At 42.0% G+C, this 17,272-nt stretch overlaps 1 protein-coding gene across 1 annotated transcript in view; it reads right to left on the bottom strand.

Annotated features, from left to right (window-relative positions):
* Window positions 1–16,824, bottom strand: part of ANO4 (anoctamin 4) — a 348,320-nt gene extending 331,496 nt beyond the window's left edge. The window contains exon 1 of the mRNA XM_041738605.1: window positions 16,544–16,824. The gene's annotated coding sequence lies outside the window, so the exon portion shown is untranslated. The remainder of the gene's footprint in view (window positions 1–16,543) is intronic.
* Window positions 16,825–17,272: the final 448 nt, after the last annotated feature.

Consider the following 17,272-nt stretch of genomic DNA (forward strand, 5'->3'; position numbering starts at 1 on the left):
AATAATTGTAGTTCACATGGCACAATAGGTCTTCATATGGGTTGGTAGAAAAAACTCTGCATACCACCACCACGGGCCCTTCAAAGCAGTCGCTGACACCACTACTAACAATTCTAATACCGTCAACATCAATATTCCCAACAACCCCATCGCCACTAGCGACACACATAGACACACCTCTTGGCTATAAATTCCTAATTAAATTCTCTATGCTTGCTAAATAAACATGAGAAAAAAAAGGTATCTACACCAAGTAGGGAGAGATGCAGCATATCTTACTTAGCATTGAGCTTCCCTTCTTCCTTGATTCGCCAGGGGATTTGTTAGCGCCACCCATGACCTTCCCTCTCCATGGAGACAGAGTACTGCCAGAATTGAGAGAGAAATCTAAATCTCACCAAATTTCTACCCTTTCCTTCTCAGGCTTAGTTTACTCCTCTGGAAGAATTTATACTAACAACATCACTGTTCCTTTTAAAGTGGTGCTACAAACATATCCTAGTTCTTGAACCCAGCTACGCATGTGCAACGTGATATTCCCAATGTAACAAAGTAGGGGAGAACTGGAGGAAGAGAGTCAACACCTGAGCACCCTTGGGCAATAGTCCCTCCTATAGAAGAGTGTTCCCAGGTGCAGGGAATAACAGTGCAAAGACTTGAGATTGTAAAGTGCATGATGACCTGCTGCAGGACCAGCAAGGAGGGCACAGCGCGCTAGCTGAGTATGGGGGGAAATAAGATAGATTGAGGGAAGCATTTAGGTCCAGGGAAAGTCAAAACAGGATTTTGAGCAGAGGACTGACATGACACGACTTACTGTTTTGTTTGTTTTTGTTTTGTTTTCTTTTATTCATTTATTCATGAGAGACACAAAGAGACAGAGAGAGAGGCAGAGACACAGGCAGAGGGGGAAGCAGGCTCCCTGCAAGATCCCGATGCAGGACTCGATCTCAGGACCCCAGGACCACACCCTGAGCCACAGGCAGACGCTCAACTATGGAACCACCCAGGCATCCCATCAGGACTTCTGTTTTAACCAGATAACCCTGGGCATCCACACTGAGAACACAGGGTAATAGTCAAGGTCACGGCAGGGAGGCTGCTGTGATGATTCAGTCACAACAGGACTGTAGCTGTGACCAAGGTGGTGGTGAAAGTGAAAGTTGCTGTAATGACATATTTTGAACCTATGCTCTTTACCTAACCTTCAACCTACCTTTGAGATTTTGTTTCGGGTAAAGGATGTATCAAGCTAACAATTATTTTGGTCATACTATAGGAACAAACACTTTTGTTCGTGTATCTCCTAAAAATTAAAAACAAAAGACAAATAAAAACCTATGTATCCCCCCACCAAAGTTTTGATTCCCACCCCCCATGGAGTTTAAAGTTGACATCAGCATAAATTTATACAGAATTACCAAAAATATAATTTCTGGCATATGTAAACAGTAAAATTTCAATACGTAACTTCTATTTCCCACCAGAATGGTTAATTTTATGTTTCGACTTCACTGGGCCACAAGGTATGCAGACTTTTGGTCCAACATTATCCTGGAACAGTTGTTTCTGGATGAGATCAACATTTGAATGAATAGAGCAGTTTGTCCTCCCTGAGGTAGGTGGGACTTTATCCAGTCAATTGAAGACCTGAATAGAACAAAAAGGCTAGTAGGGAACTCCTTCCTGACTGCCCTTATTTGGGATATTGGTCTCTTCCTGCCCTTGAACTAGAACTGAAACAATGGCTCTGCTTAGGTCCCAAGCCTGCTGGCTTTTGGACTGAAATTTATACCAATGGCTCTTCTGGATCTCCAGTTTGCCAAGAGCAGAATTTGGGATTTCTCTGCTTCCATATCAAGAGTCAATTCCTTATTATCCCTCTTTTACTCTAAGATTTATTTATTCGTGAGAGACACAGAGAGAGAGGCAAAGACACAGGCAGAGGGAGAAGCAGGCTCCCTACAGGGAGCCGGATGCGGGACTTGATCCCAGGACTCCAAGATCATGCCCTGAGCCGAAGGCAGACACTCAACCACTGAGCCACCCAGGCATCCTACCATCATCCACTTCTAAAATAACTTAAGTTCAAGTGCCTCCTTACCAGTTGGAAAATTTATATGGTGACTTTTTCTTCTTTCTTCTTTGTGCAGTCTATCTTCCCACAGAAGTTAATCCCAAGATAGCATATGTTTATGTTAGGCAGTCTTTTATTGCTCACACCACTGTACTACTTGTGCAAGAAAATATTTCAAATTGCTGCTCTGTTCAGTGCCCAGGTGGAGTCTACATCCATGCACAATGCATTACAGCAAGCTTTAGGACAGATGAGAGATGCCTTTCTTCGCTAAAACGGGGACAGAGTAATTGTGAAAGGGCAGGGAGAAACGAGACTGAACACACAGTCCAGATTTTGGAAACTGATGCCCTTTGAACCTTCCATGCTTTCCTAAGTGTTGAGGTACACCCCAGGAATACCTGTTTAAAGGCCCTGGAGCTGACCACCCATTTGAGCACTAAAGAACCTTCTATGTATCATCCTAGCCTAGCTGCTTGGTTCTACCCATTCTACCCTTGGAAATAAGGAGGGCAGCATTCTATTCAGGCAAATGTCTTTGTTCGGCACTCAGCTCACACTAAAGGACACCAACCCCAACTTTAATAGGACACTTCTGCTAGGGCAGTGTCTCCCCATAACTGGCCACACAGAACCACCGTGCTCTAGGCCTCTGTAGGAGGGAGTAACACCACCTCTAAGATCAAAGTCAATGAGTAATTCTCAAAACCTCAGTTGAGAAAAACAATGCACAGGAAAAGACTGAAGGACAAGTAGTTCATCCACTCTTCACCTCCCTGGGCCAAACCACATCCGCCGAGAATGGAGTACCTGAACAGAAATGTGCAGTTACTTTTACAAAATCTGCTTTGAAGCCATGCTATGAAAACAAATGTTTTAGGAGAATCAGCCTCACAAGACTTGATGATTTTCAAAACAAAACACAGTGTACTCTTTATGGGGAGTCCTAGGAGAAATTCTTGTCTGATGTTGGTGCCAAGAATAGTTATAATCATCCTGAGCAACTGGCTTCTCTCTACTCCTACAAGAGCTTCCTCTTCTTGCTGGCTGACAAAGAGCTTAGCACCAAAGTTGTGGCTCTATGTCCTATGCTTAGGTCATTCTGACACATGGTTTAATTGCATACCTCGTTCCATTCTATTCCCACCGTTTCTTCCTTGCTTTTTGAACTTTTACCGTGTCAAATATCATCTATTCCTTTCAGCAGCATAAAATTCCTTCTAGCAGGAGATAACAGACCTATAATTCCTAAATACGTACCTATGTGCTGAAGTTTTATCCTAAAATCTCATGCTCCTTCCAATCCTTCTACATTCATGTACAGAGTCACTTCCCTTTAAAAGGTTGCCCTCTATTATGCTAAGTGAAATAAGTCAATTGGAGAAGGACAAACATTATATGGTCTCATTCATTTGGGGAATATAAATAATAGTGAAAGGGAACAGAGGGGAAGGGAGAAGAAATGGGTAGGAAATATCAGAAAGGGAGACAGAACATGGAAAACTCCTAACTCTGGGAAATGAACTAGGAGTGGTGGAAGGGGAGGAGGGCAGGGAGTGGGGGGGATGACTGGGTGGCGGGCACTGAGGGGGGCACTTGATGGGATGAGCACTGGGTGTTATTCTGTATGTTGGCAAATTGAACACCAATAAAAAATAAACTATTACAAAAAAATTAAAAATAAATAATAAATAAATAAATAAATAAATAAATAAATAAATAAATAAATGGTTGCCCTCACCTTTTTTTAATGTTTGCAGTCATGACTATGCAATAGACTGTCATATTAAACCAGAGACATGGGGTAAAATAATTAGGGTCTCTAAAAGTAAATCAATATGAAACAGGGTCCAGCACTGTTTAATCAACAGAACAACAAAACAAAACAAACCAATCTGTTTCTAGGTTTTGATTAAGAATAATTTTCTGAGCTTCTACTTTGTGTCAGACACTAAGCTGGATGTAAAGAAAAGAAAAATAGGAATGGCTCATTCTGCAAAAAGACTACTATGGTCTGGGGAAGAGAAGGGAGAAATCGCTTAATGTCTATGTATCTACAGGTAGGTGGTTAGTATATCATTAACACAATGACCCAAGTCTATATGAGCCTATAGGAATTATAAAAACAGAAGCCAATTAACAGAATAAAGATTTTATATTGACTGCCCTGGTTTAAGAGATGCCTTGTATCCATCACTCTCGGTATAATAACTGAAGAAGTCTTTAATTTTGTGACTTATGAGGACAACACAGATGAATTTAAGAAACAATAGACCCAGCCCAATTCAATGAGGACTGCACACAGTTTACTGTACATACAGTTAACTAGAGAAAAACAGGTGTCAAACTAGAGCCCTTGAACAGTTAGGGCCAGGAGAATAGTCTCTAGTCCCATCCAGTTTTGATCTCTTGTCTTATACTGAGGAAATCTACCCAACCCACAGCAACTGGATCATTCTCGGGCATGGTTTTCATCCTCAATTTTGCAACAGATATCTGAATTCTTATGAACAGCCTAAAATCCGTTTTTCAAAAGGCAAGGTCTGACCAAAGGGATACCTAGCTTGGATCCATGCAAAACTTTCAAGAACGTATTTTCTGTTTCATAATAGAACACATACCATGATTTACAGAAATATACTCACTATTTAGAATAGATAACACTGCATCTCTCAAAGATAGCTTCCAAAGATAAGGGAACTCACCTTGACTCAACTCTCTGGAACATTTTATAACCTTTTGGCTAATAAAGGAAAGTACCTATAGCCTTTACAGAAAACTCTTAGCCCTTGGATAAAATGTTATGCAATTTTTTATTTTCAGCCACACTTAATTCATGTTCCCCATACTCCTAAGATCCAGGATCTGTGGGTTCTGTGTCCCCCACATTGTTCTTCTGACCCATGTCAATGCAAATAGGCTTCAATTTCTTATATTATTAAACACCCTGATTGCTGTTTGCTGAAAATTCTCAGACTGTGAAATTGCTTAAAATTAAAGTGTAGCCTCTTTATCAATTTTATTGCCCAGGAAACTAGACACCATTTATATACTTCCAATTAACCCTATTTAACACAGCTTCTTGGAGTAAGGCAATTCGAGGAATTCTCTATTGAATCATTTTACACATTCCCGTGTGGCTGACAAGTATACAGATGCATAGAAGAACCCTGCAAGAGTTCATGATGGCCCACTCACCACACTGACTGCAGTGACCACGCTTGCTACAGTGCCCTCCCCCCAACCCCCGCAGCCATTCTTTTCTCATCTCCCTTTAAAATACTGCAAATTTCCTTAGCAGCAGTTCTCTTACCCACATTCGCCCATTTCACTTCCTAGGCATATCTTCCTGAAGCCTTTTAGCTCCATTTTTGAAACAGAACCATAATCCTACCACCTCTCAACCCCATAAAATGCCACCACCCTGGTCTACCATCACCTCTCCAGATTTCTGGACCCAGCCTCCTGATCTATTTACACCGTGACTCCCTATGATCTGTTCTCCATGCAGCAAACAAGCAAATGCTTCCAAGGCTACCAGACCAATCATTACACCCCGGTACTCAAAACACTGCCCTGACTACCCATCTCACTCTAACATCTAATTAATACCTACCACGACCTCTGGCTCCCAGCTCCTCCTTTGTCACTCTTCTCCAGCTCTTCCAGTCTCTTTGCTATTCTTTAATTATGCCAAGCACCATCTTTTTTCAGGACCCTTGTACTAGCTGCTCTCTCTTCTTGGACACTCTTTCCCATGTATCCTTATATGGGAGGCTCATGCCCTCCCCCACTCCCCTTTGGGTCTCTATTCAACTATCACTCTGACAAGAGGACTCATGATGACCATGCTCCACACCATCCTCCCTTTGCCCTGCTTCATTGAATTTACCAGTGCCTGTCTTATCAGTTTATCAGCTTCTTGTTGGTCTCCTCCCACTCGAATATACTCTCACTGGAAGCAGAGAATGTATCTATCTTCTTCACTGCTGCATCCTAGAAGCCTAGCACAAAGCCTGGCCTAGGTCATCTAATATTCGATAAAGGAGGAAAGACTATCCATTGGAAGAAAGACAGTCTCTTCAATAAATGGTGCTGGGAAAATTGGACATCCACATGCAGAAGAATGAAACTGGACCACTCTCTTTCACCATACACAAAGATAAACTCAAAATGGATGAGAGATCTAAATGTGAGACAAGAGTCCATCAAAATCATAGAAGAGAACACAGGCAACACCCTCTTTGAACTCGGCCACAGTAACTTCTTGCAAGATACATCCACAAAGGCAAAAGAAACAAAAGCAAAAATGAACTATTGGGACTTCATCAAGATAAGAAGCTTTTGCACAGCAAAGGATACAGTCAACAAAACTAAAAGACAACCTACAGAATGGGAGAAGATATTTGCAAATGACATATCAGATAAAGGGCTATTTTCCAAGATCTATAAAGAACTTATTAAACTCAACACCAAAGAAACAAACAATCCAATCATGAAATGGGCAAAAGACATGAAGAGAAATCTCACAGAGGAAGACATGGACATGGCCAACAAGCACATGAGAAAATGCTCTGCATCACTTGCCATCAGGGAAATACAAATCAAAACCACAATGAGATACCACCTCACACCAGTGAGAATGGGGAAAATTAACAAGGCAGGAAACAACAAATGTTGGAGAGGATGCGGAGAAAAGGGAACCCTCTTACACTGTTGGTGGGAATGTGAACTGGTGCAGCCACTCTGGAAAACTGTGTGGAGGTTCCTCAAAGAGTTAAAAATAGACCTGCCCTACGACCCAGCAATTCCACTGTTGGGGATTTACCCCAAAGATTCAGATGCAATGAAACGTCGGGACACCTGCACCCCGATGTTTCTATCAGCAATGGCCACAATAGCCAAACTGTGGAAGGAGCCTCGGTGTCCATCAAAAGATGAATGGATAAAGAAGATGTGGTTTATGTATACAATGGAATATTACTCAGCCATTAGAAACGACAAATACCCACCATTTGCTTCAACGTGGATGGAACTGGAGGGTATTATGCTGAGTGAAATAAGTCAATCGGAGAAGGACAAACAGTGTATGTTCTCATTCATTTGGGGAATATGAATAATAGTGAAAGGGAATATAAAGGAAGGGAAAAGAAATATTGGGAAATATCAGAAAGGGAGACAGAACATAAAGACTCCTAACTCGGGGAAACGAACTAGGGGTGGTGGAAGGGGAGGAGGGCGGGTGTTGGAGGGGAATGGGTGACGGGCACTGAGGTGGACACTTGACAGGATGAGCACTGGGTGTTTTTCTGTATGTTGGTAAATTGAACACCAATAAAAATTAATTAAAAAAAATACAGTAACAAAAAAAAATTGAAAAAAATAAAAAAAATAAAAAAAAAAAAACACAAAGCCTGGCCTATTGTTGAATGTAATCAACAATTGTTGAATGAATGAATCTTACATAGGATCCCCATCATTCTTAATTCCACAGCCCTAGTTTAAGAGAAAACAGTCTCACTGGGCTTTGTGTTGTAATCTCCATACTAGTATTCCTGATTGTATACCCCTGCCCTTCCCATTTGTCTTCCATATAGCTGCCAGGGTGATGTACTCTACAATCTGATCTTGTCTCTTCTGCTCAAAAATCATCTCCAATGCCTACAGAATACAGGAAAACTTCCTCCTCATGTCACATAGTTTTCTGAGATGTGGCACCTGCCCATTGGCTAACCATCATCTCCTTCCATAGTCTCACAGACTAAATCACTTGTAACTCACTCATGTCCCAGGGACTTTGCACTTGCTCGTTTCTCCCCTGGACTCCCCACTTAGCAGCAGCTCATTTAAATGGTCCCAGTTCAGATGCCACCTCCTTAGCGAAGCCTTCCCTGATTATCCCAAGATAGCCTTAAACAGTCCCACTCCAGGATTCAATTCTTCCCTTCATATAATTTCAAGAAAGTACATTACTTTATTATATTGTTTTCAGGCCAGTCTCCTAGTGAACAGCAAACCCCTTGATGAAAGGGACATCTTATTAGCATATCCCTAATGCTTGACTGATAGTAAGTACTCGTTAAATGCCTCCTGAATTAACATATTAGTAGGCAAATAATAATACAAGACAATGTTACAGAACACTGTGCAAAAGGATCTGAGCAACTGGTGCTCTCAATTTGGGAGAAAAACACAATAAATTCAATTAGAGATTTAAGACAAATCTATAGTTATAGTTAGATCAACAATTCAAAAGATGGGGTTTTATTTTTTTTTAAGAACCATTTTAGGCAGCTCCTTTTTTTTAAGATTTTATTTATTTATTTATGAGAGACAGAGAGAGACAGAGAGGTAGAGACACAGGCAGAGGGAGAGGCAAAGACACAGGCAGAGGGAGAGACAGAGACATAGGCAGAGGGAGAAGCATGCTCCATGCAGGGAGCCTGATGTGGGACTCGATCCTGAGTCTCCAGGATCACGCCCTGGGCTTAAGGCAGCACTAAACCGCTAAGCTACTGGGGCTGCCCAAAACATGGGATTTTAAAAGAGAGATAAAAGAAAAAAAATGAGTCAGTAACATCCCAATAACATCCCTCTATGCTAATTTTCAGTATTTTTCTCCTAGGTTATTTATTTATTCTATGGTACCTGAAGAATGCTCCCATTCCCTTCTCATCCCTCAGTACCTCTGGAAACACATGAAGACTTAGACAAGAACCTATCATGAAAGCCCATTAAATTGTTTAAATAAAAACTACTACCAAGATATATGAAGAATACTTTAAAAACATTACTTAGATCCATAAAAAATATTTGAGTAAATGGAAACATATACTCTGGCGACAGGTTGATTCAATTTCATAAATTCTCGATCTATAAATTTAATCCTTCCCCCAAAATATGATTTTTTTCTAGTACTAGGCAATTTCTAAGGTTTATATAGAAAAACAAACATGTAAGAAGATGCAGGAAACTCCTGGAAGGAGGAATAAGAGGTGACAAGCCATACCAGATATTAAAACAAAACAAAACAAAAAAACTAGAGAGATTAACAGTGTGGAACTAGTCAACAAACTAACAAGTAACAAAACAGAGAAAACCCCCCTAATAGTCCAAACTGCTTAAGGGGATTTAATAGAGGATGCTACCCTTTCACGCCACCTCTACCCTGGTCTAAGTAAACATCACCCTTCTCAAGAATTAACCTACAACAGGCAAAGAAAAGATACATAGCTCAAAAAATGTGGGGAGGGGGCCACTAGGTAGTTTGTGGAAGAAATAAAATTTCTTCTTTATTATTAAAGAAGACGTCTACTTTATTATTAAACTGAAATATGTGTGAATAAGGATAAAATCATTAAAATATATAAAAAGACATTACTGAATCAGTTTTATAATCCCAAAGTGGGTTAGGCTTTTTTGTTATTACATAAAATCCAGAAACAACAGAAGTAACATGACAAGTTTAATTACTTAAAACTTAAGAATTTCTTATCCCCAAAATGCAACAATATCAAACGGCAGATGATAAAATAGGGGAAAATCATAAGGAAATATTAATTCATTTAATATATAAGGAGCTCCTAAAAATCAAGACCAAAACTCAAAAGTGAGCTGGCAAAAAAAAAAAAAAATTAACAGACTTTTCACAGAAGAGGAAAATATAGGAAAACATGCAAAAAGATGCTCAATCTAAACTATGAGATGATACTTTTTACCTAGCAGATTAGCAAAAAAATCAAAATGTTTGTTGGTGGGCTTAAGAATAAGGAAACAGGTGATCTCATTCAGTGCTGGTGGGGGTACAAATGGGCACACTTCTGTCACTAGCAATTCAATAAGAGCTATCAAAATTTTAAGCCCACACACCCTGTGACCCAGGCATTCTGCTTTTAGAAATCTTTCCTACAAACTAAATGCCACATAACAACTCCTCCCTAACCACCCTGGCTCCATCTACACCAATCCCATCTCCTTGCTTATTCTCTCTAGGAAACCACTTACACACATACCCACCTAAGGAGCAACCATCCCTAACCCCCCCCCCCCCCCCCCCGGTCCCTGTCAAAGGATTTTAATCTTATTTGCTGCTAGATTCTTGCTCCTTTTTCCCCCCTCCAACTCACTTTTCTCTTTTCCTGCCAGAAAGTCACGTACTATGTCTAGTAGGTCCTCCTGCATGGACTCCTGAAGTCTTTCACTCCTTCAGTACCCCTGCTCATATGTCACTGTGATACTGACTTGCAACTCAAGTCAATTGAATAAGCATTTAAGAGACTAAGAGTGAAAACTGAGATCCTTCCAAAAAGTTTCACTATTAAAATCACTTATCTAAACATGAAGAAGAAAGGATGATCATCATTAGAAGAAAGTCTGCTAAGCAGGTGAAATACACACACATAAACTACACACAGAATTTCTCTAAACTCCTAACACCAGAGAGACAAATCATGGTAATGAGTTAACAACTGCTGGGCAACATGAGCACCTTGCAGACGCTGCACTAAGCACGTCCATGTACAACCGCGTGACTTAACACTCACAATAACTCTATGAGGCAGGAACTGTTAGTTACTCTCATTTTTATAGCTGAGGACAATGATATATGAAGAGACTATGTGAACTGTCCAAGGTCCACAAGTGAGTAAGTGGCAGAGCAAGGATGGGAACCAGCCTGCCTGCCCTAGAGCCCAGGCTCTCCACCACCAGGAGACAGTCTCCTTTAAGCCCTAATTCTTTTATGGGAAAGGTAGGAAGTATCGACCAAGAGCTTGCACAGGATAGAACAGAACACTGATACTAAGTTAAAGATCATGCATAACATGGCAGGAATTTTTTTAAAAATTCATAAATACCGCTTTCTGTTTCAAGGCACCATTTCTATGAACTGACTGACCCAGATATTCTATGCCAGGCAGGACCGGTTTTTATAAATGATGCCTCTCACTATCTTTCTTCCCTCCCTCCCAAACTGAAATTCCTTGCCCATTTCTCATATGTTCATTTTCTGGTTCGCTCTCATCTCTCTCTATTGAGCTGTGCTTGCTGGTGATGTCGTCCATCATTTCCCTGTCCCCCTCCCAGGGCCAGAGCTCCCTAAGCTCAAGCTCCCAGTCTCCCCGAAGAACACTCCAACCTGCTCCCCTCAGGCTCAAGCGACAGACAGGTCTGTTTCCATCCTCTATTCTTCATCTAAATTTTGACAACTCTACCTTGAGAAAAATACTCATGGGCTCTGATGTCCATCTCACTTTTCTTTTACGTCATTTCCAGAGCAAAATGCCTGATTATAACTTTTTCACAGTACTCCAAATGTTTCAACAGCTGCACTTACCTAGGGGGAAAATCCTCAAGATTGCAGTTTAGGTAGACGAGTCAGAAAATAAGTATAGAAACAGTGAGCTAAAAACACCACATGGAGCCAAGTGATCTAAACATCATGAATACGTTCAGTAAATGGAAACCCCAAATATGAAGGTGGCAGCAGGATAAACATTCTTCACTTTCACCACTGCGCACATCACCATCTCTCATACTCTGCATCTACTAATGTGTTTGTCTGTTTGCTACTCCCATTTCTACCAGATCATTAGTTCCATGAAGGCAAGATGCAGATGGTTTTATTCTCCAGCGCCCAGAGCTGTGCCTGAAGCATAGGGAGTGCTTAAGAAGCACTTGCTTAGTGAGTGAGCCAATGAAGTGAGCTTCTTTTTTACCTTATCATCTCTCACTCAAGATCTATTTGCTTTCATGCTCTGGCCAACCGGATCTAGAGATTAGCTTTACAACTCCTCCTTCAGTTACATCTGAGGTGGAGAGGCACCTGACCAGATCCAATTCTCAGACGCACAAAACTTAACTCACTGCTCCCTAAACGCATGTTTCCTGATTCTTTTAGAAAAAAAAAAGAAAAAAGTGGGAAGAAGCACAGCAGAAATCGTACCTCGGGCATGGATGGGACTGATTACAGATAGAGCTTTTTAATAAGCTACTTTTTCACCAACATGAACACAGCTTATCCATTCATATCCCCACTGATTAATAAAATGATTGTATCCTTTGTAAAGAGCACAAAGCTAATTGTCAAAGAAAAAAGAAATAAAAGTTTTATGAGGAATAAAGCACCAAAGGACCATGGGGTTCTTTACACTCTAGATAGGATTTTCACAGGCACTTCAGTGACCTCCATCCTAAATTCTCTCTAGGTCTAAACTGATTGATTCAGATTACATTTCCTGGCTTCATTTCCTTGTGATGACTTTGAATGTCAAAGTGTACCCTCAAGGGTAAACGGGCTGGGTGAGAAGCAAACGTCTTATGTGGTTATGTACTGAGCAACTGCTCTCCTTCCCTGCTGAATACAGACTTTTGATTTAATTAAACCTGAGCAGAGATTCCATTTTGGCTCTATCTAGACCCTATTAATTATCTCCCACCTTTCAGTAATAATAAACTGCCACTTGGCTCTCCTGATATGTGGATGGACACAACAGGTGCTCAGTAAGTATCAGTTGAATAAATGGATGAATCAATCCATAAATATCACACCCTCCCAAAAAACTGATCAGTTCAATAGTTGAGATGCAGGAGGAAAAAACTAAGCACAGTATTTGTAAAATTCTTAAAATGTTCACAAGGAGAGCAAAACTGCAATGTAAAAAAATGCATTTCTACATAAACATGAACAACTTTCCAATAATATTGGCTTGATGTGACTCACGCTGACTGGTACAGCCACGTAATCTGCATGAAATGAGCCCAGAAATAATGGACACCAGTGAGTTAGATGCCACAAAGCAGTTTTGTGAGCAATGAATGACACAGTAAGCGTCAGCTGTGTATCGTGGAAAGGGTCCCACACCAGAAATGGAAAAAGAATCTGAGTAAATCCATGCACACTGCACCAAAACATCTTACCCAGGTGCTAAGGGGACCTCCAACCCTGGGGAGGGCACTTAGCCTCCCTGAGCCTCAGCTTCCCTACCTAGGCAATGAGAGGGTTGATAAGACACTCCTCAAGGTCTTTTTTTCTTTTTTTGAAAGTTAGGAGAAACATTTCAAAATGCACCAGGGTAAGCAGGTAGTCATGATTCTATGATCAAGGGAATGTACAGCCTACCTCCTCTCCAAGAATATCTAACCTGGATCAATTGCCTTAAAAATTACCATCCAACTAGTAAAAAAAATAAGTAAAAATAACAGTTCATCCTTTTCAATAGTTGAGGGAGCCCTCTGAGATTGTCTGGCCCAAGCCCAAGGTAGCAGATAGGAGTCTGAGTCTCCCAGCAGTTGGTGCCTGGGGCTGCCCTGGAAGCCAGGGTCCTGAAGGCGTCCCACCGTGCCTAGCTGTCTTCTCCGTCTCCAGACACTCATTCCCTCTGACACTCACAGGAGGTCCCCAGTGGGAGACCAACAGGAAAAATATAAGTAAGGAAATTCCTGCTGTATTACAAGATGTCTACTTTCTATAAGAATGGCTGCTGGCTCACACAGGCCAGGAGGTCATGGAGCAGATGCCTCATTATAAGGGTCAAGGATTCCTATTAGCGAGAAGGCTCCTGAAACATACCATTATGTGTTTTTAACAATTTCTTGGATCTTCAGACTCAAGAGCCAACAGCTTGCCTGGAGAATTAAATGCTAAATAAAGGGAAGAATTTCCCCTTTCGTCTTGCATTATTTTGGGGCTGTGATTTGGTTCTCCTCCAAAATCCTGCCATCTCTCTCCACAACCCAAGAGATATAACTTGCAGCATAAACATTTATGACAGTCTGGCTAGATTATTATGCTCCTGAGGACATGATTTTCTTTTGCAAAGCTGTCTGGTGACTATGGTCCTAGATGAATTCAATAGGAAGGCACAGATCAAAAATGCAATATTTGACACAGCTCATGAAGCATTTCTTCTATTTTATACAATCCAAGTTGCCAATTGAATAGCAAGTTCCTTTCAAAGTAGATCACCCTAGTGTTAGAAGTGGTCTTGAATCTCTGTTAAAGAACAGTCCTCTCCCTAAGCAGCTTTATGTGGGAGTTATACATTCCTCTTTTTCCTCTGTTCAAAAAAGAGGCTCACAGAGAGATGGTAAAGGAACTACATTAATTATACTGGAAAAAGCAACAGAAAAATTCAGCCAACATCCCTAATAATGTGGTTCATCTAATTCCCAAAGAAACTCTGTGTCACATAATCACAGATTTTTTTTTCTACTCTGTAAAAATAGGCTCTATAAACTCCCCCACTTAATACAAAGACCTTTCAGGTAGTAAACATGTCAAAATTTGAGGACAGTCCAACCTAGACCGACCTAGAATGTCATTAATTAAAATGCAAAACTGATTCTATTTCTGGTCTTGGTAATCAACTATGGAAAATAGTTTCAATGACAAGAATGCCTGCAGAAGCATGAGGTTGTATTGGTATTAATGGGGGCAATTTCTTTCCCCATAAACAGGATTGCAGATTGAACTCTGGAGTTCGGCTCCTAAGAGAGAAGCTGCAACCAAGTCTTCGTTAGCCATCAACTTCCACTGCCTGAGTTACTACATGTACACACATGCAGGCTCACAGAGAGAAACACACATAAAGCCGAAGATGGAGAGAATAGAGACGAAGAGGATCAACAGGGAATACTGGTTTACAACAGAAGCTGCAGGTTCCAAACTAAACCACCACCAAAAAGAGACAGTAAAAGCACAGTTTCAACCACAGCTGTCATTAAGGAGTGTGAAAAATGAATAAGTGCATCTACACCAATCTCAGAGCTTCCAGACCCATTTCAAATCAGCAACATGGATTTCAAGGTGCAGCAGCTAAATTAATACACATGAATTAAAATGTGGTGATTTCATCAACCAAGAGGCTACTGGCTCCACTCAGCATCTCTTCTTATCAATTTTTCCCCCTGCAGTTGTTTTCTATGCTGCCTCAGAGACCCTGCAAAGGAATTAACAGGACACCATGCTGTGAGACAAGGAGATGCTGTAGAACGCATTATCCCAATTCAAAGAAATTCCCAAAGGCGTTATCTGGAGGAGGGGTGTAAGAAGTGGGGAAATCCCTACAAAAAAAAAAAAAAAAAGCAGCAGCAGCAGCAGCAGCAGCAGCTAGAAGATGCTGAGCAACAGCTTAGGAATTCTGTTCCTACTTTCTAAATGAGCATGCTGCAACTATTAAAAGTATACTCACATAACAGTCATAAGTAAACAGTACATTTGTGTATATGCTTGCATATATATGTATTACGTATACACACACACACAATTCTGCTTGCATGGGCAAACACTCTGCTCAGCAAGACAAAGAAGCCTAAGGAATTTTTTTTCCCTCTCAAAGCTAAAGTTGCTACTAATTAAAAGGAAATATTTTCAAATGTATCCAAAATTGCTTGCAGTGTGAAGTACGGAGCCTATTTCCATGACATACAAGCTGATTCTAACTCTTTCCATCTTGGGGAATACCTCAAATTGTGTTGCCAGGCACCTGATAAAAATCCTTGCAACTGGAGGGGGGCAAAAAAGAGTAAGCAAGGTAAGAAGATACCATTAAGGATGAAAGTAAACAAGTAAGCTTGAAAGAACAATCAAAGGAAGCCAAGAAGTCTACTGGTCAGATCACAACACTGCTGTGAGCCACAGCTGAGTGTAGGAAAAAGAGGGGATATTAGAACGGCTCATCCAAACAATGCTGAAAGTATTTCAAACGTTACTTGAGGATTCAGGGACTATGGTCTGCAAGGGTCTTAATTTTTTGTTTTGTTGTCATTAACCTGATATGCTGGTTTCACTCTGAAACTGGGCTATCATGTAAACATCCACAAATTCTTGCTCTTTATTTAAATGTATGCTTTCATGTAAGAACCCGCCACCAAATATATCTACTTTGAACCCAGGGAATGGAATAAAAGCATATGCCGGATGTCATCACCACTATTTTAAGAAAAATCCACACAGGCAGTGGAAATAAAAGTGGTGAGAATGAGCAAGACAGTTAAGGAACTTTATATTCCAAAACTCCCAATCAACAGGACGAACGACCAGAAATTTCATACCACCTTTTTCTTCTCTCATTTGTTACCAAAAAAAAAAAAAAATCACATTTATTAGTGCAGTATCTTACAAATCACAGACTGAATTACATTTGATCGGAACCCTTCCTAAAGTGAAATGGACCAGAACTGGAAATACACACACACACACACACACACACACACACACACACACACACACTCAAAGACGACAACCCAGCTCCATCCCAAGGCTGGAAAGGAACTAAGGAGAACTACAACCGGGAAGCTGCTTCTCTGGAATGCCAAAATAATTCAACACACCTGCTACCGAAAACCAAAAGAGAAGAAGAAGAAAATCTTACACAGAGAGCTCCTCCCATCAAGCACCATTGAGAGCTACATCAAAATGCTCTTGGCTCCCTTTGGGCTGCGGGAGGCAGGGCGCCGGGAACAGACCTGAGCTGTGGTTCCGTCCGCAGCGAGCCTCGGGGTACCAGGTGAAGAATCAGGGCACGCGTCCAAGCGGGGTGCCCCAGAATCCGCCGGCTGCCCGCGGGTGCTGCCCCACGCACGCTCTTCCCCGGAAACCTGCTTATTTTCACTGAGAGAAGTCCCACCATTCCAGTAGCCTCAAGGCATCTCCCCCTCCCGGGAGGATGAAACTACGCTGCCCGCTTCAACGTGTTCCTATGCTGTCTGCCCCGCCAGCCTAACAGGATGTAAAGCACGGTTCGCCGCGCAGGCACCCTGCGATTGCACCGGCGAAGCGGCAGTGAGGTCATGAATCAGCCCATCCGCCGGTGCAGGATTCCTCCCGCTGCCAACCCGCTGCCCAAGTGCAAAGCCCACCGGACCGCGGCCCCGGGACTCGGAGCAGGTGCTCCAAACGCCGCCCCCCGCGCCCCCGCCCCCGCCCCCGCCCCGGCACAGCCTCCGACACAACTCAGGGGGCCGCCGGGCTCCACCTGGGAAGGCGGGAGAGTTTGCTTCGCGGGCCGCCCAGCCGGGGCCCCGCCGGCCCCAGAGCGCCCCCGGCACCCCGAGGATTCATCCTGCCCAGATTTGTCAGCCCCCCTCCCCCCAACACTCCGGCGCCGCGCTGCGGTTCACTGCGTGCACACTCCCCGTGCACACTCCCCGTGCACACTCCCCGTGCACACTCCCGCTGCCGCTTCAAGGACAAAG

This window comes from Vulpes lagopus, chromosome 23 (assembly GCF_018345385.1).
Source record: "Vulpes lagopus strain Blue_001 chromosome 23, ASM1834538v1, whole genome shotgun sequence".
In the NCBI taxonomy this organism is placed as follows: domain Eukaryota; kingdom Metazoa; phylum Chordata; class Mammalia; order Carnivora; family Canidae; genus Vulpes; species Vulpes lagopus.